Source organism: Odocoileus virginianus, chromosome 26, assembly GCF_023699985.2.
Source record: "Odocoileus virginianus isolate 20LAN1187 ecotype Illinois chromosome 26, Ovbor_1.2, whole genome shotgun sequence".
In the NCBI taxonomy this organism is placed as follows: Eukaryota; Metazoa; Chordata; class Mammalia; order Artiodactyla; family Cervidae; genus Odocoileus; species Odocoileus virginianus.
Window position 1 is genome coordinate 26,375,980 of NC_069699.1, and position 26,065 is coordinate 26,402,044.

General features: G+C 44.1%; 1 long non-coding RNA gene across 1 annotated transcript; it reads right to left on the bottom strand.

Moving 5' to 3' along the window:
- Positions 1-316: 316 nt before the first annotated feature.
- LOC139031233 (uncharacterized) lies at positions 317-1,972 on the bottom strand. The gene is made up of 3 exons (XR_011483687.1): positions 1,854-1,972; positions 1,447-1,554; positions 317-464 (listed from the first exon to the last, which is right to left on the bottom strand). It is a non-coding gene; the product is annotated as an uncharacterized lncRNA (long non-coding RNA).
- Between the last annotated feature and the right edge of the window lie 24,093 nt (positions 1,973-26,065).

Sequence of the window (26,065 nt, forward strand, 5' to 3'; positions counted from 1 at the left end):
CCCCCAGGTAGAGGCGGGCTCTCAGTCTAAAGTGAGATAGTGCTGTATTTGCAGGGCAGGTGCCTCCCTTCATCACCACTGCTCTGAGCTCTCACAAACAGAGCTAGTAAGCTAGAAGCACCAGCTACAAGTTGAGAAGAGAATGAGAAGTGTGGCCGTGAGATTGGAAAACAGGGTGTTCGCAAATAGGGATAGCGAGTGATGAGTTTGGAAAGAAGTGTCTCTGCCCTCAGTCCTGCGCATGAACCTTCCAGTTCAATAGCAGCTACGGATTCACGTTATCCTAACGTAGAAAATCACAGGGCAGACACAAAGCTAACGGTTTCCAAGTTCCTGTTTCTCTTAGCTCATTTCAAAATATTGGCAAACTTTTCTCCATCTCTTGTTTTGCTCATTTTTGCTAATTAGGTTCGATTATAAACACAAGATTCTTGAAGCACGTCTCTGAACTTCTGTTTCCTCATCTGTAAAAGAGGGTTAATGCTCCTTTTTATTTCTTAGATCAGGGTTTTTCTTTCTCCCTTTTAAACATTTATTTGGTTGCCCTGGGTCCTAGTCGCAGAACATGCGATCTTTAGTTGCAGCATGCAAACTCTTTAATTGCGCCATGTGGAATCTACAATAGTTCCCTGACAAGGGATCAAACCCAGACCCCTGCATTGGGAGCATGGAGTCTTGGCCACTGAACCACCAGGAAGTCCCAGATCAGCATTATTGATTGACATTTTGGGCCAGAAAGTCTTTGCTGTAGGGGCTGTCTTGAGCATCATAGGATGTTTAAGCCACATCCTTGGCATCTACATACCAGATAATAGTCGTTATCCTCCCTTCCCCACAGTCGTGACAAGCAAAACTGTCTCCAGATATTGCCAAATATCCCCTGGGGAGGGGAGGGGAAAATAATCCCTGTTTGAAAAGCACTTGTTTAGAGCTGCTGTAAACCACTTGGAAGTAAGTGCTGCCAGGTAAGTGCTGGGTGAACCTTCACCATCAGTGTTGATGAGAAGGTCCTGGCAAGGGGTGGACTCGAAGCGGGGGTTACTTCACAAACTGATCTGCTTGTTATTTATTTCATCATTATTTCCTTTTGCATCTTCCATTCTCCTGTCTTGAAGAGTATGGTTTAAAAGTCTTTTTAAATTTTTTATGAAAGCTGCCTTACTTTGTAGGTACAAGTATCAGAAGTAAAACTCAGAAGTACTGGCATTGGTAAGTGGCTTTTGAAACTGGAGAATGTCAAAGAAATGTAAATCACACTCTTTCAGGAGTGTCTTTCTTTTTCTAAGAGCTTTCACAACCATTAACTCGTTGGACCCTACCACAGTGTGTTCTAGCTGAGCTCTAGCTGAAATTCAATGGTTTCTTTTTGTGGAAAGACTGAGTTGGTGGGAAGCCATAGCTTGGTATGAGGGATGAGGGTTGGTGTTGGGGTGTGTCTTTACTTACTTCTGCTGATGGAAGAGAGGATGTTATTTGGCAGACTGTGAGGCCTCGGGAACAGGAGATGAGGAAGAGGTGGGATGCCACTGATGCTTTCCTGTGGCCTTGAGGGATCTGAGTGATGAGAGCAGGGTGAGGTGAGTTGAACCCTGCGCGAGAATCCTGCTGCGTCCCCAGGGAAGCTGGGGAGGGGTGTCCTCACTGTGCACCCCTCTGCCTCAGACACTGCCAGCTGGGGCTCATAGGGCTCCCTGAACCCAGGTGCCGTCCAGACACCCTGAAGGCGGCAGGGGGGGCGTCAAGGCATTTCATGTCACCCTCATGCCGGACTCCCAGCAGCAACAGAAAAAACCAAGGTGTGTGACTGGGACCTCTTCTCTGATATTTCAGACCCTCCTAGGGCCTGTTCTCACCTTTGGCTGTAGTTCTACCTGTTTGGTGGCCAAGAGCAGCATCAGGAATCCTGCCATGGGGTTACTAAGCTGAGGCTAGTCAGTCTGTCAGTAACGGGGGGGCTGCTGAGGCTGATAGCCACGCCCCACACCCCCCCCCCTCTGCTACAGCCACGCCCCCGACTATGACCGGACCCATTCTCTGTCCTGCTCCAGTCACACCCACCGCCGCGCCCATGGCTGAAACCACATGCCTGGACATTCCTCCTCACCGCTGCTTTCAGTCAAGTGGCTGCCACACCAAGTTCCGGAGAAATGAGTCACGGGAGACTAATTCTGGGGGAAATCTTGTGCCAGCTTTATTTGGATGTTGCAAAGACCAATATGTTGAGAGGCCAACAGCAGTGTACCTGAACACTAAAGCTTTCAAAATTGCATTTGCAACTTTCCACTTTCTAGGCTCTGCACTCCCCTCTGCGCCCTCCTCTGGGACCAGCTCCCTGCTCTCTTTGAGTGGAAGACAGATCAGCCATGAGTACCTGGCACTGTTTTATAGCTCAGTGTGGCATTTGGTAAGGCACCTAAAGGACCTCTGGCCTTCCAGATGCATCTGAGCAGCCTAATAAAACTTAATTGCCCATTCTGTCCCTTTGTACCTTGGATCCTCACCAGACCCAGCATACCAGAGCCAGCTCAGCCCTGAGAACCGTGCCATGCCCCTTGGAAGCCCTCAATAGGATTTGAACTGGCTGGCCAGCTCCTCCCTCTAGAACATGAGCTCTTCAAGGTCACAGACTGTGTCAGCTTAAGTCCTTGTTTACAAGACAGAAATTGTTAGCATGCGAATGTTCTTATGTCTTCTACCTTAGCCCACCGGAACAACCTTGTAGTTGACAACACATCTCCTCCCTCTCGCTGAAGAGGAGGGATCCTTTCAGGTTGGTGAGAGACTAGGTTATTTGTATCATAAACTGAGAAAGGAGTGGAAAGGAAAGTCTATAATTGAGTGATTCTCCAACCATCTGCACCGGAACCACCTGGGGATCTTGTGAAAATGCAGATCATGATTCAGTGGGTCTGAGCCAGAACCTGAGACTCTGCATTTCTTATGAGCTCCCAGGTGATGCAGGTTCATTCACAACAAGGGTGTAAAGGACTGGATAGCAAGGAGGTTTGCACAGAACTGGAGACAGAAATTCTGTGGAGCAGCGTCAGCATGTGAGAGAAATGGACAGAAGAGGAAGGGTTTTTGTTTTTTTTAAACACTGTCACAGCCTCTGTACTGGGCTCTCATCGTTCTCAAGAAATGCAAGTCCATTCCTGGTTTGTCAGCTGCCCATATTCCTCAGCTAGTAGCTCTCCCATGTCCTCTGATGGAATAATGAGCCAGGCACTGCCCATCCCCAGCACATGACTGCCAGAGAGGCCAATGCGAGCGCCTGCTCTGAAATCTGAATCATGGATTCAGGCCCAAAACACACACAGTTGGAGTGTTCTCATTCCAGCCGAGGCAGCTGAGTGAGATTTTTGAGCATTTTCTGCTGCCAAGAGCCTTCTGGAGATGCCGGGTGCCTGATAGCTGCACATGAGTCTTTATCCCTCCATTGTTCTAGCGTACTCTCTAGTATCCTTCCAAGAAATTCTTTTTTTGTCTAGATCCGCCAGAGTCCATTTCTGTTGCTTGCAATCAAAGCACCCTAAGAGATATGCTATTTAATCAGTAGATCGTTTTGAGCTATTGTTTTAAAATTAGATTTCATTTCCTAATTCTGTGTGTGTTTTAATTAGAAGACCACTTCACCACTTAGGCTGAACCCATGGGTGCTGCCTTTACGCTGCTTACATTTGGAGACCAGGCTTAGCACTGTGCCTGAGAGAAATGCAGTAGATGCTCAATGAATGCCCGTGGAAAGAATGAGCAGTCACTTTACAGCATCTGCACTGAACCCTGGCATCTGTCAGCTGCTCCTCTGCCTGGGGACTGTTAGATGGCCATCAGGCACTAAAATAGCAACAGCTTATAGGAAAGTGTGTTCAATCTTGCACCAGCACCAGCTATTAAACTTCTGACCTTTCACTTGAATTTTCTCCCTGTATTTTTTTTTTCCTCCCTGTATGTTTTACAAGCAAAGAGCTACAGGAGGTCCAAATGGAGCGAGGTCTTTGTTCCATGAATATATTATGGTTCGATTAAGAATTCCCATTTAAATGAGAAGCATACCTGTATTTCCACTGTGGTGTTTCCTGTTGTGGCAATTATTGCTAAAAAGAGGTAAACTGTATATGTACTATAAAGACCATTCTAGCCTGTGGAGGCATAAAGATCTTCCCTCAAGTCCATCCCAACTGTGCTATGATCTAGTTGTCCTTGGGCAATTTATGTCTCAGAGCCTCAGTTTCCTCATCTGTAAAATGGGCACGGGGGTATTAGCATCTTCAATGGGTTGTTATAAGCACTGAACAGGGCAATGCATCTAAAGGATTTATGTTCATTAAGGCAATGCATATAAAGCACTTGGAACAGTGTCAGTACTCAGTAAGTGTAGCTATTATTAAAATTTCTTTTCCACTAAAGCTAGAATGTATAATCCTTCCCTCCCACTCTTAAATAGAAATCTTAAAAAAAAAAAAAAAAAAGGCTTTTTATCCAGTTATGGTAAAAAAAAAAAAAAAAAAGTATATACATGGAGAAAAGACAGAAAGAAAACATACTACCATTTTAATGTTTGTCTATGGGTGTGACATTATATATAATTTTTCTTTTCTTCCTTCAGTTTTCTATGCTTTCCAGATTCTTTGGAAATGTGCATGTACATTACTTTTATGACCAGAGGAGAAGCCCTGACAAATGCTATCTTTAAAAGAGAAGAAAAAATATTGAGGCAAAGTGCAAGATGATTTTGTAGGAACTGGATAAAAAAAAATCCCAAGTTAGATGGAGAAACAGATGTTTTCTGGTCAAGAGCTTATTAGGAGGGAAGTGACATCAATTTGGGTTCACATCAGCTCAAGTGGCAAATCATAATGCAAAATGAAAGTACATTCAGAGGGGCTGAACCCACGCTGGGATTTTGTCGCGTGAATCATCAAGCTAGAAATGACCTCAGGACGTATGACCCCGCCCCCTTCCCTCACCTCGGGAAAGCTGGCCCTGTAACTTTTCAGGACAGATGAGCAGTGGTCCTATTTATAAGCCCTCTAGGAACTACACGTATATTTCCTTCCTCCTAAGCTCCAGGCAGGCTCAATTTAGCCCTTGCAGGTGCCCCCAACCAGTGATCTCTAACCCAGTTCTCCTCCTGCCTGGGAGAGCCAGGGAGTTGGCCCAGAGCCTGCTCACCCTGGGTGAGCACAAAACCTTGTCCCCCTAGAAGTCAGTGATATCAGCTGTATAACAGGGATAGGAAGGGTTCAAGGAGGTAAGGCAGAGCTGGGAGTTCAAGGTGGGGGGTGGAGGGTGGGGGTTGGGGGGGCGGACAGTTCTCTTCTGGCCTCAGAGCCCATGTTTTATTACATCTATGTTACCCTGGTGGGGAAAGTGACTCACAGTAAAGGTAGCCTGTATGCAAAAAAAGGTGACGGAAATTTGGAGTTGGGGACTGCGAGCCAATGAAAAGGCAGTTGGGGGCGGGTACTAGGGATGGACGGAAGGGAGAGATTGAAAGGAGAGGGTTGAGGGAAAAATAAAAGCAGCTCAGGGGAGCAGTGATCAGCAAGGGCATCTACAGAGCAAGAGAATCCCTGAGAGCTGAAGAACTCGAGGACCAGGCTGGTGGAGATTCCCTGTAACCCATCAGCTGCGCGGGACTGTTACTCCCCTCCCACTCCCCACAAGCTTTTGGGAACTAGCCATGTGTTCATGGTGCTTTGGAACGTGGAGAAGGTGAGGTGGTCCAGGAGTAACGGGGGACACAGGATGGCAGCCTCAAGGGCAATGAATGCTGGGGAAGGAGCAGGAAACAGCAGTGACCAAGGCTACAGCCCTCATGACCAGAGGAGGCAGACCTTTCAGGAAGCCTGTGGAGGTTTTGAAGGAGGCTTGTCAAAGCACTACCATGGAGGTTGAAACCGTTTCCCTAGTTTATTAAAGGAAAGCGTGATTACTGAATTCCAGAGAACTTGGGGCTCTCCAAAGGGGAGGTGTCCATGTGATGAGTGTTAGCAGAGATAATATGAGTAGTAGTGAAGAGTATTACTCTTAGTATTGGTACTGGCATCAGTATCATTATTCCTTTGGTTCCCTCAAATCCTCACTTAGCTCCTGCATCCATTCTCTTGGGGCCAAATCAATGAACCATGTTAAGATGCTGCCTCCAGGCATGTTGATGAGCATGGCATGTGGTATCAAAAGCCCTCCTGAGGTCTGAAAGATACACTTAATGCTCTCCCCCATCCCTTCCCTATTCATATACCAAGTGACCTTATCACAAAAGGAAAAGAAATTCGCTTGGAATGAATTTCCCTTCCCAAAGCCACATGGGTCCCTAACCTTCCTAGATGGCTGCCAGTTTAAGGGTCATCTCTTGCTGCATAACTGATCACCCCACAACTGAGTAGCTTAGAGTAACGATACACCCTTGTTCTCTCGCAGTTTCTGTGGGTCAGGAAATAGGGAGTGGCTGAGCTGGGTGGTTGTGGCTTGGGGTTGCTCAAGAGTTTGCAGTCGAGATGTTACCCTGAGCTGGAGTCATCTGAAGGTTCGAGACAGGTGGTTCTGCCGTGGCTCTTTCATGGGTGGCGAGTTGGTGCTGCCAGTTGACCTCAGCTCCTCACTCCAAGGACCTCTGCATAAGGACACTTGAGTGTCCTCATGACATAGCAGCTGGCTTCCCCCAGAGTGAGAGGTGCAAAAGAGGAAGGCAGAGTAACAATGTTTTCTTTTATGACCTAGCTTCAGAAGTCACACTCTGTCATTTCTGCAATATCCTACTGGGGACTCAGGTCAGCCCAACTCAATGGAGGAATATCGAAGGGCATAAATGCCAGTAAGTGAGAATCACTGGAGGCCATCTAGGGCTGGCTACCACTTCCAGATACCAGTTGAAACTGACTAAGCCACTATTCACAGAACCACTGTTTGTTTCTTCTTTCTACACAAACATGAAATAGGCAATTTTCAGTTGTGTAAGTAGATACAATGATAATACCAGTTGACCTTTATGCATCGATTTCATCTTTTGAGGGCTATTACTGCTCCATGCTACAGATGAGAAAATGAAGGCTCACAGCTGTAAAGGGACTTGCCAGTATCCCAAAGTTAGAAAGTTCTGGAAGCCTGGGATCTGAACTTGTATGTTGTAGTTCCTAATCCAGTGATTTTGTCATCATACCACGGCCCCCACAGGCCTCCAGGGCACCACCTGTGTCCTTGTCTTCCAGGGCAAATGTGAACTGGAGAGCAGTTGTAGTGGAGCAAAGGAAATCTCATCTTTATTTTTAATTTTTTTTTATTACACAAGTGATCCATGCTCATTTGGAAAAGCTACAAAACAAAACTGATTTTTAGAAAAAAGGAAGAAAAGATTCTCCCATAATTATGCCACCCAGGTCTAGCACTGTTAATGTCTTAGTGTATTCCCCGAAGAACAAAGGAAATGATCTTGAAGTACATTAACAGCATCTCCAGGGCAGACTGTGAGGGAAACCCCATCCACTTGGCTTCGCCTGAGGGGAGAAAGGATGTGAAATATGACCTTGTGAGTGCAGCGGGCTGTGCGTGTGTTTATGTGGTGTGTGTGCACACATGTGTACACGCCTGGTACTTCACTGCCCAGACCATTTGGCACATTAGCACTTAGCCAAGTTGGTGGAGGATTTCTCACAACCTCAGCAAAGAGTGTTTCTGCAAGTGAGAGGCAGGCCAGCCATGGCTCCAGACGGCAAAGTGGCTCACCCTCTAGTTTGGCTCAAGTTCCTTCAGGTAGGGGAAGGTTGTTTCAGTTTAATTTCATCCTTTTGGTTTTTTACACTGCCCACTGAGAGGTTGAGGCCCTGTGTGCTCCTTGAGCACTGCAGGGCCCCCTTTCATCATCTTCCTTACACATAAAATGTCTTACTTGTGACCAGCTCCCTTGCCTGTCCCCCAGCCAGGAGGTTAGCCCTGAGGAGGGGGGCTTCATCTGCCTTGTTCACCTGCATCTACCTTGCAGCACCTGCCACTCTGTTTGGCAGGTTGTCACATTTCAAAACATGTCTGAATTGACTGCAGGCTTTGGGGGTATATATGTGAAAGTTGCTAACAGCATCCACAGTTTGTATCTAGAAGGAGCTGGACCCCACTTAAGCAGGCAGTCAGCATCCTAGCACCTTCTTGAGGTCATCTATTTGTAACCACCCAAAATCCTGTGGTCACCACCTGGAGACAGAAGAGCCAGGCCTACTTTTTTTTTTTTTTTAAGAATTGTAAGAAGTATTCTATCAAATTAGGTACCTGTTCTGTCCTCAGCTACTACTACTACTGCTAAGTCACTTCAACCGTGTCCGACTCTGTGCGACCCCATCCCTGGGAGAGGTGGAATAAAATTGACTCCATTTCATCAATCTCACTTAGTTTTAGCTTATGGAGACTCCTCCCTCCAAGTACAGCCCCTCGGAGGCAATGAGATGCAGCATCAAGAGCAGCAGACTTGGAGTCAAATGCCATGTCATGTACATTTCAGTTGTGCAAGTTGCAGGAGTTTGGTGACCTCTCTGAGCCTCGCTTTCTTCATCTGTAAAATGGGAAAAATAACAAAATTTGTAGTGTTGTGTTGCTTCAATGAGAGAAAAGTGAGAGTTGCTAGCACGGTGCCTTGGCACACTGTCTGTATCTGAGTATACATACTTTTCCCTCTGGGAGTATCTCTTTTAACCTTGAAAATCTGAGAACAGTGCCAGTCACACGACCACTGAAGATTTTGCCTGAGGAGTGCATTGATCAGTTTTATCCCTGGACAGCTTCCACCGAACTGCATTTCTATTCATGGACATAGAATCATCTCCTTGTGAAATTACAAGATGCTGGAGCACAACTCCAGAAAATGATGTTGAGTGCCACCCCCACCCCAACCTTGGAAGTCCTGGAAGCTCACTTTCAGCACCAGTCAGGACCAGCCAGAGCTGGAAAGGATACCTGGGTCCTGAGGGAGAAGGTGAGCAGGCTCTGCCTCTAGGGATCTCTTATCTTCTGCTTCGGTTGGGTTGGAGAAGTCCCTTCTGTAGTGGAAGTCCAGGTTTGAGGGCTGAAGCTGAAGCCCAAGGTTTGAGATGGTAATGCCCAGGACCAGGATGTTAGGAAGTGAGTTAAGTCTATGCCCTGTGGCTCCCCCGCCTCTGGACTCCTGCCCTCTCTGAGCATCTTTCCTGTTGAAGGGCCTCTGGGAGCTTCAGGCTCCTCTCTGTGGCTTCTCTTCCCATTACAACTTATCCATACCGAGTTTGATTCACTACACCTAATTGCTTTGATAACCGGATCCATGTTAGAGAGTTAATGGGTCACAGTTTGCAACATGTGACAACTTAACTAAGGTCTTCCTGAAGATCCCACCTACATTCTTTGGATGGGAGGACTGGAAATCATGTCCATCCTGTCTCCAGCATCTGACTGATCCAGCATCTTTCCACAGCATCTGACAGAGCAGTCACAAGGGTTAAGTATTTGTCATCTTTGATCAAGACCAGTATCCCAACCCCAATTTGTGGATGAGAAATCTAAGAATTTGCGGGGTGAAGTGACTTCTTTCTCCAACGCCTCTTGGTACCAGAACCTGGGGGTAGAGATAGGGGCATAGATCTTCTGATCCCTTTCCAACTGCCTGTCCCTAATTCTAAAATCATCCCACTCATACTGTGATCAGTAGACCAGCAGCACTGGTGTCACCTGGGAGCCTTTTAAAAATTCAGAATCTCAAATCCAACCTGAGACCTACCAAAACAGAATCTGCATTTAAACAAGATCCCCAGTTGATTCATATGCATTTAGACTTTGAAAAGCCCTGGTCCAGAACTCACTTTTCCCCCCTGGTTCCTTTCTCATCATTACTTCAACTCCAACAGTCTGTGAACCTCCGAGGCTGAATTTAGCTCAGTCTCAACACACAATATGCAAGGTGTTCCAGTGTCATTACTTACAGCACAGTTTTCCAGTGGAAAAGAGTTCTGCCCTGTTTTCTGACATTTTTTTTCCTTTGACTTATTTAAAATTCTAAAAAGAAAAGCCTCATTAATGGAGTCCTTTTTAGAATGGACAGGAGATTCTACCACCTTAAACTTCTAGCAGAAAAGGTATGATAGACACTTCATAAATAATCATAACTGGGTGGTGACATGTATGTGAAAGCACTTAGTAAATTACAAAGAAGGGCACAAATGTTACTGATTATAATTCCTAAGCTGTAGGAGCACAGAATGAGATCCTTCATAAGCCCATTCAGGGTGAAAATGTTTTTCAGGAATATGACGTGAAATTTTAAACTTTTCTAATTATTTTTTACTTTATTAGACATCCAAAGAGCTACACTAGTGGTTATCAACCCTGGCCATGCATTGGAATATTTTGGGGAGTTTCATTTAAAAATACATGAGCCTCGGCTCTGGACCTAGATTCTCTTGTCTTGAGGATGGGACTGGGCAAGGGTCTATTTTTAGACTCTCCCAGGTGATTCCAATACACAGTGAAATTGGAGAACCGTTGAGCCGGAAAGTTGTTATTTCCAGGTTTACGGTAAATAAGTGCGAGTGAACATTTTATCCATATTTATGATATGGCTGAAGTCCAAGTCTTCTAATTTCTACATCTTAATGATAATCAAACCACCAAGAGATATCGCTAGAATTGAAATACTAACGGCTGCTGATTCCAAAGGGTATTAACTTGATAATGACCACATCATTCATCGTTCATTCTTTCACAGTTTCATGTCATTGGCCAGCTAACAAAACAACATGGAGGACTGAGTTAAATCCTGATTGTTTGTGTGTAGACTTGTACTCCAGTGTCAGCAACCAAATTCTCAAATTCGATGTAGTTTTTACTCTAATGATTAGACATTTTGACAACATAGGTTTGCAAGACTATCGATGAGAATTTAGGGACCTAAATTCTAGGGAATGTTCTTTCCTGCAGTTTTCTGTTGAGTCAGTTTCCTGCTCTGAAAAATGAGGGTGTTGGACCAGTGGTTATAGATATCTGGCTGACACTCAGATTCACCTGAGTAGCTTCATAAAGCCATAGATTTCAAGATCCCAGAGCTATCAAATCTAGACAGCTGGAGTGGGGGAGAGGAGTGTTGTAAAGAAGGGGTTTTAAAAGAATCCTGAAAACTCACTGGATAATCATACATGTTTGGAGCCTCTGAACAAGATAAGCTCCTAAGTTCTCAGCTCTCAGAATCTATGACATTACACCTATTTTGTTAAATTCTTATGTCAGAAGAAACTGATCTGGGGTTGAGGCCTGACCAGAGGGTAGGATCTACAGAGAAATAAAACAGAAAATAAGAAAAATAGTAAGAGGCATCATCTTTGACTGCCTCCTCTATGTGTCTCAAGATTTGTGTTCGTGAAGTTTCTGTTCAAGTCTTCTCATCATAGTCATATTTTCAACGATGAGGTTTCATCCCTTCATGTTGTCTTTAAAAACTTTTGAAAAAGGTGCCACTTGGGAACAATGATTTTACAAGGAATAATCGCTTTCCCTGCTATCCACCTAATCTCACTTGCACTCTAAGTCTGAGTTTCATTGTGCAAAAGAATCTCCTTGAAGTTTGTTTAAAACACAGATTTATGGGCCGTCCTCTGATTCTAACTCAGGAGATTTGGATTGGGTCTCGAAATCTGCATTTTTATGAGCATCTGAGACATCCAAACAGCTTTTGATCTCCCTGTAAAACTTAGATTGCAGCCTTTCTCAAACTACCCTTCTGATAAACATCTCTTAGGTCCTTCAGCTAATGAATGGATAAATAAAATGTGGTAAATCCATACAATAGAATATTATTCACCCATAAAAAGGAATGATGTATGGCTACCTGCTACAACATGGATAAACCTTAAAAACATTATGCAAAATGAAAAATCAAACATAAAAAGCAACATACTGTGTAATTCATTTATGCGAAATATCCTGAATAGGCAAACCCATAGAGACAGGGGTTTGGAGGGAGAGAGGAATGCAGAGGCAATGCTAATGAGTAGGGGGTTCTTTATGGGGTGATGGAACTATTCTCATTGATGGCTGCACAAATTTGTGAATATATTAAAAATTACTAATTGTATACTTTTAAAGGGTGAATTTTATGGCATGAGAATTGTATCTTAAAAAAAAAAAAAATCCCTAGGAGGTTGTTTAAAAACCCATATTCCTGGGTCCTACACAAGATCCACTGATTTAGCACCTCCGAGGCAGGAACCTAGGAATCTGCTTTTTAAATCAGCTCCTCAAATGATTCTTACCAAATCCAAAGTTTAGGAAGAGATTCTTGGTGCCCAGCAGGCCTGAACTGCCCTTCTTTATGGACCTGGATACTCCATCTGTGGAAAGCAGCCTCTAACATGACCCCTGTGGTCCCCCTGAAGCACCCCTGTGCTTCTGGCATTCTGCTCCCCTTGAGTGTGGACTGGGTTTATTGACTCCTTTCTAATAAACAGAATACAACAAAATTGATGAGATATTATTTATGATTTTAGATTTCTACAAAAAATGTAGCTTCTATCCAAAGAAGATGTATAAATAACCAATAAGCATATAAAAAGATACTCAACATCACTAATTATTAGAGAAATGCAAATCAAAACCACAATGAGCTATCACCTCATATGATGGGTCACTGTAAACACACGGCCACCCACCCACACTCACACACACACACACTCAGAAAACAACATGTGATGGTGAGGATGTGGAGAAATTGGGACCTATATGTACACTTGGTGGGAATATTCAATGGTGTAGCTGCTGTGAAAAACCGGATGGAGGGTCCTCAAAAATGCCAAATAGAAATACTCTGATCCAGCAATCCCACATTGGGGTATATCACCAAAAGAACTGGAAGCAGGATCTTAAAGAGATATTTGCACACTCGTGTTCACAGTTATGCTATTCAAAATAGCCAAGAGGTGGGAGGAACCCAAATGCCTACTGATGGATGAATGGATAAAGAAAATGTGATATACACATAAAAAAGAGTATTATTCAGCCCTAAGAAGGAACTCCTACCACATACTACAACATGGATGGACTTGAAGACCTTGTCCTAAGTGCAATCTAATTACAAAACCCCAATACTTGTGATTGCACTTATATGAGGCACCTAGAGTAGTTAAATTCTAAGGGACTGAAAGTAGAATGGTGGTTTCCAGGAGCTGATAGTAGTGGGAAATGGGGAGGTGTTCAACAAAGACAGAATGTTGGTTTTGCAAGATGAAAAAAGTTTTGAAGATACGATATACAGCAATGTGAGTACACTTGATACTACTGAACTACACCCTTCAAAATGGTTAAGATGGCTCAAAAGAACAAGATTGTGGCTTCCATCTCAGCCTCTCTCACCCCCTCTTGGTATGCTCACTCTCTGCCTCTGGTCCTCATTCAGGTCATCAGCTGCCATGCTGGGAAGACCCTCAGACATCCTATGGAGAGATCCACATGGTGGGGAGGAGAGGCCTGCCAACAACCATCTGTGTGAACTTGGAGGTGAATCTTCTGAGGACTGCCAACGTGAATAAATTTGAAAGTGGATCTTTGACACCTAAGTGGAGCCTTCCCGTTAAACTGCAGCCGTGGAAAACAGCTTGACGGCAACCTCCTTAGAGATTGAAGGGCAGTCAGGTAAGCGGCATGTGTTTTCTGACACATGAAAGCCATGGGATAATGAAGACTTGTTTTAAGCTGGTAAATTTGGGGCAATTTGTTATGCAGCAGTAGGTGACTAACACACCATCCAATGCATTTTGCTCAGATTGCAGTGCAGATCCCACCATGTTGGTCCACCTGTAACTCTGCTCTTCAGGATAGAAAAGTGTATGTATATCACGGTAGGTCAAATAGTAGAAACCCCAAAATGTCCACATCCTAATCCATGGAACCTATGAATATGTTAGGTCACATGGTAAAAGGGAAATTGCAGATGTAATTAAGGTTACAAACTTTAAAATAGAGAGATTATTCTGGATGATCCAGTGGGCCCAGTCGAATCACATGAAGCCTTAAAATCAGAGAACTTTCTCTGGCTGGAGGTAAGAGAGATTTGGCAGAAGTCAAAGTTGGAGAGATTTGAAGTGTGAGAGGAACCCCGCCACTGCTGTGCTGGGGAGAATGTGTCCAGAATAAGATTGAATATGGGCAGCCTCTAGGGGCAAACACCAGCTCCCAGCAGACAGCCAGCAAGGACCTGGGAGGTCAGCCCTACATCTGTCAGGAACTGAATTCAGCCAAAAACCTGAACGAGCTTGGAAGCAATTCATCCAAAATGTCTCCAGGAGGAATGAAGTCCTGCTGATACCTTCATTTTGGCCTTGTGAAACCCAGAGCAGAGGAATCAGTCCAGCCAACTGGGACTTTGGATCTACAAAGGTATGAAAATACATTTGTGTTATTTTCAGTTACTAAGTTTGGGGTAAATTGGGTAGCAGTGGGAAATTAATGTATTTACTTTAATACTTTATGATATTATATTATGAAAATTGTATTTATTGGTTTTGAGTACTTTCCTATCAGGTATCATAGCTAAACAGATGTTTCATAGTGTTATTTATCATTTTCCACTTAAGCTGCTGAAGCACTCATTCACCTTCTCAGTGCCTCTCTGTGTGGCAGATTTGAGCGTTCCATGCATTGTTTTTCAAGGCTCGCTGGGAAAGACACTCCTTCTTTGGGAGCCTGGCGTCTGGCTGGAGAAAGACTGAGTGCCTACTGGTTGTTTCTGAGGCTACTAATCAATACTTACCATTAGGACGACAACTCCATGCATCACTAAGCTTTGACCTCTGTGCCCCAGAGTAGTCCCAAGATGCCAATTGATGTACAGGCAATATACATATTCCTCAAATGCCATACCCGTTTCATAGACTTCCCTGAATTAAATTTTAGAGGCTTTAGTGATGGCAAAATAATGTTGCTAATGTACCAGCACGCCCAGAATATTTAGAAAGGGTGATTGGATGAAAGTAATTATGTTTGTGCCTTTTAAAAAGATGTTTTGGATGGACTCTGCATTTGGATTGATGGCCAGCTGTTCCTGTCTTCTACACAGCTGGGCGGTGCTGCCATAGAGTATATCTTAAGTCAGCCTTGAAAATAAGTACATATGTACAAGCCCAAGACCTGAAAGCAAACAACTGGCCCCTCTAGAAATCACAAGGCAGGCCTAAAAATGCCTTAAAGAGCTTTAACTGCATTTTCCTTTTATCTATAACTTTTGGCAGTTTATTTCCCCAGAAGTATGTGTTTTTCAGGGAACTCTTCCTAATGGTCTACTATCATATAACATTGAGGTCCTCTGAGTTAGAGGGGAGGATACTCCAGTTTTCCTGGATCTGTTCAAATGGGATCAATTGCCAAACAGTTGTTTGGATTAAAACCAAATGGTTAATCTAATCAGGCTTTTAAAAGGCAGTTATTTTGATTAAAGGAATCATATCTGAATGGCCTTTGGCAGCTTTTTATATCTGATCAGTGGATCCCACACACTTAGCCCTTCTGTAGAACAAGGGGGTGTTGATTGCTCAGGTGAAAAGTGGTTTATCAGAAGAGAAGACTCATGAAACCCCATTGAAGGAAGGATAGCTGAGCCTCATGGGAACTGAAAAGCATTTAAGAATCCAAAAGAGCAATTCTGTAAAGCAATTATACTTCAATAAAAAATAAATAAATTTTTAGAAATGCAAATAAAAGAAAACAAGGAATCCAAAAGGGCTACTGCCTCCATCTCTTTCTGGAGCTGCCTGGTCTCCCATCATTGCTTTACTCTGGAATTCTCTGCTTAATAGTTGATGTGCCCAAGGCTAAAAGTTCTGTCAGCCTTGAGTTCACATCACTGTGAGTTCTGTACCCATCACCATCATGACAGACTTAATCCCAAGTCTGAATTCAGATGTGCTCAATTTTAAAGTCCCAGGGAAGAATCTTACTGGCTTGGTGTGGTCAGGTGTTTAGTTCTGGTCTAATCAACTGTACCCAGGATAAGTCAGGTCATGAGACATGAAAGGCTGTTTCTACCAGGTGGTGGATGGAGCAAGGAGAAGATGATAGATGCTTCCAGAATTTTTTCTAAACTGGTAATAACAGATGCCTGTTTTCTGCTTCTCTTCTTGGGTGTGTGTGTTCAATCATGTCTAACTCTTTGCAACCCTGGAGACCGTAGCCTGCTAGGCTCCTCTGTCCAAGGAATTTTCCAGGCAAGAATACTGGAGTGCATTGCCATTTCCTGCTCCAGAGGATCTTCGTGACCCAGGGATCAAACCTGTGTCTCTTGTGTCTCCTGCATTGGCAGACAGATTCTTTACTACTGTGCCATCTGAGAAGCCCACTTCTTTTCTTACCAGCCTGCAGACTCTTCAAAGGTAGAGGAGTTTTTTTCATCTTTGTCTTCACCACCACTTCAGCACTACTTAACTCAGTGCCTTATATATAGATGTTCTGTAAGTAAAGAAAGACTAAGTAGCTCATGCCAACTTCTAATCATATGTACTTCTCAAAGTTCTTACCATATTGGTCATAACCTATCTGAGTGTTTAGGCAAAAAAAGTAGGATCAGGTAGGCTGACCACTCTTGCTTTCTTTTTTCTAGCACTGCTTTGGTTAACAATGACTATTATGTACTGTCCATTTTCCAAAGAGCTAACATAATGTAAAGCGTTTTATAAATCATTATCCCATTTATTTGCTGTGATAATCCCATGAAGAAACTGGAGTTCAGAGAACTTAAGTAACTTGCCCAAGGTCACACAACTCCAAAGAACTATGGCCAATTCTAAACCTAAATCTATAGCCCTGTCCTCTTAAGCACTGTCTATGCCTTCCTCCTGGGCCAGGAGGAGCTGTGAATGAGGCTGAGAGATGAAGCTAAGAGGAAAGATATTGGCTGAGTCAATGCCAATTTTGTGAACTAAACAAAATTGTTCCATGCTAACAGGTTTTGAAAGATTTTTGAACGTGGCCTTGGGCCTTTCATGGTTCTGAGGTTTTCCTACAACTCCTCTTGATTGAGTCTTTCTAGGTTGAGCTGCAGGATTTAAGTAATTCAACAACAAGAAATGAGTCCTCAGAATTCCCTTCCTTCCCTTTTAAGCTGAGTGAGAAGGTGTCTTTCATCTTTGTGCTTTTAACCACTGGAAAACGTTCCAAGGAAGCCAAGACAAGACCTGGGTCAGGGCTGTCATTTTTTTATTGTACTTCGCACAGTGAGAGCTAAAATCCAGGCTGCCCTCCACTCATCAAGTCATGAACCCTGATACCAGGCTGGCTGTATTGCTTAGCGGGAGAGATGCCCTATTCTAATTCCAAGCTAGGGCACCACATGGGTGCACTGTGGTCCAGAAGCAGCCATGGATGGATTTAACATTGTTTCAGATCCTCCTGCTTTAGGTCTGGATTATGATCTGTGATGATGCCATTTCTGGATAATACCTCTAATCTCTGTATTGGTAAGAGGAATTCAAATTCTGTTAAGTTCTTCTCAAGCAAAAGAGGTGTTGACATTGGTGCCTAGAATTTAGTTTCCACATGTTGGTGAGAAGGCAGGGTCATCTCCTTGCCACTTCCCAGCTGGTCTCTCCACCCACAGCTCTAATCCAAGCCACAGGGCAATCTTAGCAGTCTTGGCAATAGTAGGGAAAGAAATTGAAAACTCGGTTAGCAAAACGACTCACCCCAGTCTTAGATCAGGCCAGTGTTAACCCAGTGAAAGGCTGGCTTGCCTTAGAGCTCTTTCTTTCTAAGGACACTGAAAGTACTTCCGCCCAACCCCCAGGATGCTATGGGCACAACTAAAGGGTTACATACTATTTATGGCCTCTTTACTTTTGTTTCTAGATACTGTTAAGATGCCTTTCCAACAGGAGGCCATGATTTAAATTAGGCATGTGTGCTCATCCTGAAATACACACACTGGAGTATATTTGGAACAGAGATAGGATTTTAAAGAAAGAGAGTTTTGAATTTCAAAACTCATACCTGCCCCCTCACCCCAGTCTCATTCAATACCTGGAGATATTTATAACACAGCATTACCTTGGTAGTTACTGGTTATAAAACAATCAGTCTGCAGGGACAGAGCTGGGTGGGTTCAGATCTCATCTCTGTCTCTCACCAGCTCTGTAACCTTAAGCAACATGCTTAAACACTCCAAGACTCATTTTCCTCATCTGAAAAAACAGAGATAAAAAGTTTCTTCTCCATAACCTCATTGGGAGGTTCAGTGAGAAAACACATGTAAAATAGTGAGGACAGAGCCAAGAACATTTGCATCCATAAATGACAGTTCTTCTCACATCTCAAGATGGGAAACTAAATTCTGGTTGAGAACTTGTTGAGCACCTGAGACAGTTTTTGTCACCATTTGTTGGAGGTCCCCTGTACTCCATGTGAATGCTTTCAGAATTCAATCCTAGTCCCCCAAACCTTGTCTGCATTGCTTCTCATACAGGAAGAAGCTCTGGCTACCGTGATGTGCACTTAGCCATGAGCATGCCTCTCCCTCTTGGTCTCCAGGCCCCAGAAGTGCAGTGTTAGGCCAGTGAGCTTGCAAACAAGAGTGCAAAGCTGGAAGGAATGGGCTGTCCATTGGATGTACTTGGGATGCAAAGTTGTGTGGAAAAATGAAATACTGAAAACTCAAAACACTGGTGGAGACAGAAAGCTCGTGACAGCAAATTTTCCATACTTAGATACGATCGCTCCTACCTCTGGGATATAGTAAAACTTCCCAGTGTCTTCTTTTTAACCTAAGGAGGCAGTCAGTGAATGCACTGACTTTGGGAAGAGACAGCCCTGAGTTGGCTGTTACTAGGGACCTCGGGCAAGTTATTGAACTGCTATACACCCCAATTTTCTCTTTCATAACATGGAAATATTAATAACATCTATCTATCTCATTTATGTTTTGAGGATTAACTGAGATAATCAATGTAAAGTGTGAGGCATATAGTAAGCACTCAGTAAGAGTACTTTAGGGCCAGCATCATCATAATTATTGCCTACATCTTGTTGATGCCCTGTGTATGATCTCCAAAGCAATCAGCTTTCTGTCAAAAGTTGGTAAATAAATGGTGGATGTCACATCTCTGTTGTGAATATCAAATGTAAAATTTAATTGTTCTTTTTAAACTGAGGGCTTGTCCCATTCTTTAAAGTCTCTGGTTTGCTCCCCCATGATCCATCCTCTCCCTGTGAAAGGATGTTTTCTTACAGCAAACACTGCTGGTTGCCAACCCAGCTGTCAATTGCTCTTCTTTCTTGTAAACAGAACACCAATTCTACTCGGGCAGCAACCCACTCCAGTGTTCTTGCCTGGAGAATCCCAGGGACGGAGGAGCCTGGTGGGCTGCCGTCTATGGGGTCGCACGGAGTCGGACACGACTGGAGCGACTTAGCAGCAGCAGCAGCCATATTTCATGTGTCTAACCCTGAGGGAGGAATCAGGATTTGGGTAAGCCATTTATGGCTGTCCCATTTACCTTTTTCTTAACTGGTCTAGAAGAAGGCATGTGATTGAGTCACTGAAATATAAGGGAAAGTCTCCCAAGAAAAGGAGAGAGCAGTGTGGGGTGAGCCGCACTTTGGCCACTGCTGTCTTCCTTTCTGCCTTAGGTACTGTCAGATGAAAATGTGATGCTTGGGGCTGCAGTTGCCATTTTGTGACCATGTGGTTATAAGCATGAGGGTGACAGAACAGGAAAAAAAAAAAGAGGCCAGCTTCCTGAAGCCTTTGCTAAACTGCTAGACTGACTCTGGGGATGCTTGCTTTCAGATTTCTATTTTAGTACACAATAAGTGTTCTTATGATTTGGCCTATTGTGAATCTGATTTTCTGCTACTTAACTGATACCCTCCTTTTCTGTTTGCCAAGTCTGGAAAATGACTGCTATACAAATTTTGCCTGCATATAAAGACATTCAGTTTCCATGTTCTTTTCTACATTTGGATAATCAAGTGTCTTTAAATAAATTCCACACTCACCATTATAGTGAAACTGTTCTTGAAAAGGTCACCAATGACCTCTTGACTGACATGTCCAACAGCTTCATCTAATTTTACATCCTGCTGAACCCCTGATCCACTGGACAGCTTGACCACTTTCTTATTCTTAAAGTGAGTCTCTTGGCAGATGTCACTGCTCTGCTTCTCTGGTCCCTTCTCTGTTTTCCCTTCTCTTCCTGTCCTTCAACTATGGTGAACCCTGACATCCTGCCCTTTGCCTTTTCCTTCTCATCTTTCTCTAGGCATTTTCCCTGAATGCTTTCTCCAGTTCTAGGCCTCCACAGACCCAAGCCACCACCATAAACGTGTTTCCAGGTGCAGGTCTTTCCTCAGCATCTAATCCACCTTTCTCTCTGTGCAAAAAAATGTGCTCAGTTAGATGTCTCCCAGGACTATAAACACCATATTGCTAAAGTGAACTACGTCCCCTGCAAATTACTTCTCCTCTATGACACACCTCACTACTCACACCAGCCCTCAGCTGGAAATCTCAGTCATCCTCAGCACTCCTTCCCTCTCAACATTCGGTTAATCATGGAGTATAAGAATGCCTCTACTCTCAGGAGTCTGTGGCAGCTTCTTTATGTTCATGGCCTCCATCTCCATTTGTCTTCTCTGTATCATGAAAGCCGCTCCTGTGCCTCCAAGCTCTCCCCTCTCCAATCATCTGCATCACTGTTAGAGTGGATTTTCTCAAAGCAAATGGAATCATATCGCTGGATTTGAAATTTTCCAAGTGGATAGATGTGTGTGTAAGGGGGTGTGGGTGGGAGATTGTATCAGTCCATCATGCCTTCCAAATTAAGTCCACACGGTACAGTATGTAGCATAGAAGACCCTCTAGTCTCTCTGGGAACAGCCTGGGATTTGTGTTTCATCTCCTACCATCTCCCCTCTACCTTCCCTGCATCCTCAGCTCGACTCCTCTTTCCCTTTACTGTGTCCTCTGATTTCATGCCAGACCCCCATTTCCCAGGGTTCTGAACTGTCCTCTAGTTCTTAAATCCAACTGCATTTCTTCCCCCAAACATTCCCTGAGCCTGGGACTAAACCAGAGTTTCTCATCTTCAGCACTGTCAACATTTAGGGTTGGATAGCTCTTGTTGTAGGGGCTGCCTTGGGCATTATAGGATGTTTAGTAGCTTCCCTGGCCTCTACCCACTAGATGCCTGCATCTCCCTTCTCCCCACAGTTGAGACAAGAAAAACGTGTCTAGAGACTGTAAAATATTCTTTGGAGGATGAAATGCAACCCTCTGTACCACTGAGAGCCATTGAACTAGATCAGGTTTCCTTCTTATCACCCCATAGCTCCCTGTTCTTTCCCCATTGTAACACCTATGGCAGATTTTTAGAATGACCTCTCTGACTGTCTCATTTGTTTCAACAGACTTTTATCTCCAAGAGGGCATCTCACAGGGCCTGTCCCCAAATAGGCATGCCATGCAGCTTCATGAAGGAGGCAGCTTCATGATGGGAGCCACCTTTCCTGGCCTCAACCTAGGGCCCCGTGTGGTGCTAACATACAGTAAGGCTCACAAATACCTGCTGAGTGAAGGAATGACTGAAGGATCCCATTCAAACACTCTTTCCCTGGTGAAACTTTTGTCAAATATTTGAGTGAATGTTAGAATTTTTTTTTTTCTCTTTACCCCCATAATATTGTGTATGTGCCCAAGCACTTATTCCATTGGATAATAATGACAGCCAACTTGTTAATAAATGTAAGTAGAAATTAAACCATGCCCTCTCTCTTTAGGCCTCTTTCCAGAAACAGGAGAACTAGGTCCATTCTTATGCCCAAGAAATGCATGATCTCCCTTTTCCTTAAACTGCTACACCTGTTCTGCCCCCGGCTGCTCTCAGCCACACCCTCCACACACGCTCATCCATCTTCCTTAGCTGACTTCAAAGAGGACGGTCTCAGAGTTGCTGAGAATTAAGAACCGACTTCTGCTTCAAGGCCCCGTCTTGCCCTGCTCTTCTCCAATTGTGCTCCCAGCTCTGGCAATGAATTCTGAGAGGTCTTAATAACATATGGTGCTCGCTCGTAGCCTCTCCTGGGGATGGGAAACACCACCCCGGCAGCAGGCCCACCACCTGATGACTTGAAATACAAGAGGCTACAGTGGGCTTCTCTGGAAAGGAGTTGTGATGTTATTCAAGTAAACAGACATTCAGACTGGTTCGCAGTGCTTTTCAGGTCTTTCATATCCTTCTACTTCTCTGTATTCTATTAATTTTTGAGAGCTTGATATTGGAACTCCAACTAAAAATCTTAATTTATCGACTTAAAAAAGTAATTGTAATACATACTGGAACTATGTGTAACCTTGTTCTGTACTTTACAAATCTCCTGCAAATGTGTCATCCTACTTCAAAAATTTTTTTAAATTAAAAAAAAAAAAAAAAAAAACATTCCAAACAGGGATCAAAAGGGAGAGCAGCCTGCTTGGGCAAAGAGAGTAGGACTCAGAGAGGAGTTGGGTGGTTTTTCCTGCACAATAGGTGGTTAGTATGCATTTTTGTAAATTCACAAAGGCCTATAGGGAGAAGATGCCGAAGTTAATATTTATATTTGGCATCCAGCCCTCCACATAGATAACAGCGCAGGGCCCGGTGTTTGGTTTGAGGTCAGCCCCGTTTAAACAGCCAGGCCGGGCGCAGACCCACATGCTGGACCTCTGATCTCAGTGTGTTGCAATCCAGATGTTCGGCAGAGGTGATGGACTCGGGTCATGGACAGTGAGAGGGTGTGCGGTGTTCTTCTAGCATCTTCCACAGGGAGCCCTGGACAGTAGACTTGGCCCTGAGCCCACTTTCCTCGCCAGAGTCAAGAAACAGTAGCAGCTGCAGTTGTTGCTAGGGATGAGGGATCATCCACTGGGGAGTTGAGATAGCCAGGAGGGGGAGGTGGGTAGCAGGAAGGAGGTCATGAAATTGACCGTGCTCAGCCACGGCCCACGTTCGGATTACTTGGAGACATTCTGCAACAGGAAAAATGTTAGGCTTTTAATGACAGCCCTGACAAACATGATCCGTATGACCAAATCAGTCTCAAAAGCAACTGCTATCATTTATTAAAGGAGGCTTTGCCAAATTGCATGGTTCTTCTAGGGTTTTCCAAATCCCACACTTTGCCTCAAAAATGCACAGAGTGAGAGGGGTTTGAACTTTTTGAATTTAACGCAAAGCACATATGTTGTTTGGGTTTTGTTTGTTTGTTTGTTTTTGCAGTTGCAAAATATGTTATATAAAAAAGAACTGTATAGCAATAAAATGGTAATGTAAACACAAACCCTCCAAAAGGATGCAACATATTTCTAATGAAAGGAAACAACCACCTTCGCTTGATTCACACAAAAATAAAAAAATGATGAAGAGGGGCTGTTTCATTCACAGATTGTGGAGTCCTACTGTTTACTGCTCTCTGAATGAGTATTTTTAAGGCAAGACTTAAAAAAACAGGAATTTTCAGAATGAAGGAGCTCCTGGCATAGCAGAAAGGACGCTGATGTTGGCAGCCAAGCAACTCGAATTCCGGTCTTGACTGCTGACCCCTTGTTTCCTGGCTTCCAACCCCAGCACTCCATTCAAAGTGCTCTTGTCAAGGGTACCAGTGACCTTCTAATTGCTAAATCCAAAGGGCATTTTTTCAGTCCACTTCTGACCCGACCTCTCTTCAGCAGATGACATAATTGCCCACTCTTTCCTCCTTGAAATCCTCTCGCCCTGTGCCTTCAACAGCACCACCCCATCCTAGGCCTTCTCTTTTCCATCAGTGGCTACCAGCAGCTGCTGTGTGCTGAAGTCACACAGGGCTCTCTGAGTCTTTTCTTATGAACATTTCACAGCAATTCTGGGAGCTAGGACTTAATGGTTCCACTTTACAGACAAGGAAAGTAAGGCTCTGAGCAATGAAGTAATCCTCACCCCAGGTCACATAGCTGATAAGTAACAGGACTGGAATTCCCATCTGGGGTTCTTTGAATCCAGACTCAAATTCTAAACTACCACACAGTCATTTCTCTTCCCCAGGCAGCCCCCTAAATACTGTTGTTCCCAGACCTCTGTTTGGCCCCTGTTTCGTCTCTCTGCCCCATCCCTGCAGAAGTTCATCTACAGCCTTCCTCTCACAGCCCCTCTGTGGTATCTTCAGCCAAAATCTGTCCTCTGATCCACCTTTTCAAGATTTCTCTGTTTGCATGTGTCCCAGTCACCTTGTAGAGGTGGTGATGGTAAACTCACTAACGGCCACTCCATTCCAGATATTTAGTCAAAGCCTATGGATTATTTAAGGAGTGGGTGCATGACCTGATTCTGCCAGGAGAGAGTTCTGAGAATGTCTAGGAAATGTTTTTCTCCCTTTTAAAGAGATAGATGGCAAATGGTTCCTTTTCTTCTTCTAGATGTTGTATTGCCTTGTAATACTGGAGTAGTGACAACCATCAGCAGCCATAAGGGAAAGATGGAACCTGGGTTTTTAAGGACCAGTTGATGGCACCTTAACTAGGACAGGGGCTTCCAACTATGTTGAATAATACATTTTCTCATTGTTTGTATGGGCTTTTCTTCTGTTGTTTTTGTTGTTGCTACTTGCAGCCAAAAGCATGCTAAGTGAAACATCAAATTCATCATATCCACAGCTCAACTCATTATCTCCTCCTCCAAACAGCCTCCTCTCATAACACTCTATCACTGTTAATATCACTATAATTGGCTCATTCACCCAAGTCAGAAAACTGGACATCATCTTTGACTCCTCCCTCTGCTTCACCCACAAAGTGCAATCATGAATTAAGTCCAAGAGATTCTACTGTTGAAAATCTCTCGTTTTTTCCTTTCCATTAACCCTCTCCTTTTCTTTTCTTTGTTATTTTACTGGTTAACTGCCCCCCTTTCTCAGTCTGACTCAAGTCATCACCATCTATACTACTCTCAAAGAGATTTTAAAAACACAGTACTGATTCTGCAACTTCCTTGATTAAAATTTGTCAACAGTCTACCCTTGTCTTCAAGATGAAATCCTTCCAATCCACATGGTTTCTTAGATGCTTCAAGATGGGACTTAACTTCTCTGGACTCTCACTTCTACCACTCCACACATGCTCTGAGTTCTAGCGCACCTGTATCTGTGGTCCACGAGCCAAGTATCACTGCATGTTTGGTTCCCTCAACGTCAGATGTCCTCCCTGAGTTGTTTCCCTAGACAATCCTGGCTGGCTGTTCTCATGCACCTTACTTTGCCTCTAATATAACATAGCAGATGTGCATTTCAGTCATGTGAGAACAATATCTTTCCTTATTTTTATCTCTCTTTTCTTGATTTTAACTTTAACCCCCATCCCAACTCAATCTCGGTCCAGTTGGTGCTTCCCCTTTCTCCAGCATTGTATTCAAGTTCTAGACTGTCCAGTGTCAGGGTGCTGAGGAGCGTGACTCCCTGGTCTCAGGGCATCTGTTCATCACAGGTTTCCACAGAGACATCCCTGGTTTTCTCTTCATGGCCGCTTCCAGTCTAGGTGTTATCTTGGCAATGCCCATTCCATGCTGGGTCCCTGGAATTTCTACAAGGTGGCTTTTGCTATATCTGCATAGATAGCCCCATACCTGCTTTGAGATCTTGCCACCTTCCTGGGGGTCTGCAGACAGACACCCCTGCTGTTCACCCCTTGCCCTCTCCATCTCATTACCTCTTTGCCTTTGGTCTTTCCTGCGGCACCTGGGAAGTTTTCTTGTCTCATAAAAACACTTCCAAGGACTTCCCTGGCAGTCCAGTGGTTAAGACTCTGTGCTTTGACCGCAGAGGCCACAGGTCAGGGCACTAAAATTCCGCTTGCTGCACGGTGTGGCCCCCCAAAATAAAATAAAGTAACGCTTCTGTCTGCCTTCTTCTTCTGAAGATTTGCTTATTCCATACTTCCCCTAAGCTTCCCTGGGAACATGGAGAGTTGATAATTAGGGAACACAAGAGACAGAGACTGACAGGCCTTTTTTGCTTCTACTGTGTCACATTGCTTCCTTTCAGACTGGGAATTAGCTGCTTGGGAAAGGGGGAA